This window comes from Sinocyclocheilus anshuiensis, unplaced genomic scaffold (genome assembly GCF_001515605.1).
Source record: "Sinocyclocheilus anshuiensis isolate Anshui unplaced genomic scaffold, SAMN03320099.WGS_v1.1 scaffold1647, whole genome shotgun sequence".
NCBI classification, from domain to species: domain Eukaryota; kingdom Metazoa; phylum Chordata; class Actinopteri; order Cypriniformes; family Cyprinidae; genus Sinocyclocheilus; species Sinocyclocheilus anshuiensis.
The window spans coordinates 474,931-476,712 of NW_015549848.1; positions in this window are offsets into that span (position 1 = coordinate 474,931).

The window sequence follows — 1,782 nt, forward strand, 5'->3', positions numbered from 1 at the left end:
ACACACACACACACACACACACACACACACACACACACACACACACACACACACACACACATAGAGCCAAATAACATTAGAGTTCTGTATCACCAGTACATGCCCTACCCATCACTCCCTTCTGGTTGCCAGTGGAAACCACACAAACAATCCCTCTTGGGCAATAGCAGGAGTCAGCAGAGGATGCAATGCTCTCTTTCTCTCTATTGTGTGCTAGACGGCATGCACATAAATATGCATGCGTGTGTGTTATTGTCTGGATTACATTTAATTCTTACATTTATATGAAGTGTGTGTTTGGCCTCAAAAATGTGATGATGTCACATTCTCTGGCAGAGTTGAACACTTTGAAAGTGTTTGAGTGCATGAGCGAGAGAAACGTTCAAAAACTGTGCAAAACGTCGTAATCTGACAATCAATTTGACAACATCAGGGATGTTAACAAAATGCTGAACAAAGAGCGCAGCTTCCAGCGAAGTGTGTGTTTATCTAACGCACATGCAGGGCCAGTGAGTGACCGCACACCGCACACAGACCATCGAATGACTTTCCAGTGTCCAGCAGGCCGTATCATTCAATCTATTTGTTTTTCCTTTTTCCTTTCTGAACCATGATCTGCCTTGATTTTCGCCATTAATAAACCATGAAAAGCATATTGTTTGGATTTCTGTTCAAGTGTATACACATAATGATTATTGTCTCTTTTTGTCATCTTCAGTTGTTTTGGCTAAACTGGACAAATTGTACATGGTCTAAGCAATAAAATTATTAGAAAATTAAAGTAGTGACTGTCTGTGCAAAAGTCAGATGTTTTCTGGGTTTTGTGATGTCACAAAGCGGCCCATTAGAATATCATTAAAATAATTCCCGCCTACGGAAATTCGAATGGTTGGGGAGTGGGGAGGGGGCGAGGTCATGGTTAGAACGCTTGGTTGAGTGCATCAGACAAGATGACGATGAAGAAGTGCTGCTGTAGCATCAAGTTTTCGTAAGTTATTACACATGCACCTGAATAATTATGTATTTAAATATGTATGTTACAATCATGAAAACTTTTTTATAATAAACTGCTGACAGTACAATACTGGACAATGATGAAATCTGCAGAATTTACACTTCAATTATGAGACTACAGTGTTTCCCATACATTGAGTGCGGGTGTTTTTATATCACTGTATTTCTGAAGGAAACTGACTGTCTTCAGAAAATTGGATGCCATTTACATTTCATCTTGCATGTAATGTCTGATACAGCAGCGTTTGTGAGCGGAGAGCTGCTTTGTGTACAGCCATTACCGGGAAAACCTCGATCTCTACCACTCCAACAGCGCCTCCTCCTGCCAGAGAATGAATTTGCATATAAATGCCGCCACAAATAGAGTGCAAATCTGTGTGAAACACTGGACTATGGTATAAATAAATTCAACTGTATAACAGTTTCACTGCAATTCATGTTATAATGTTAGAATTAAATAACAATAAAAATAATACATATGCACTTATCTGTACATAGTAAATGCAGTTATTTTTAAGCGGTTGTTGACATCCTATCTAAAACGTGATTTAGACAAAAAAAACAACAATAACATTACCACTCTTAATGTCTTGCAATATCCATGCATGCAAAGGTTCTGCGCGATCCTCTTGTTCAATATTCTCTGGGTCTGAATCCGGCTCAAATTGATATGGCAATATTGACGCCATCCTTAACTAAACCGGAGCAGACGGAACTTGCTGCTTTGGCAAGGGGCGGGGCAGTACTGAAACACCGTCTAAGCTGTTC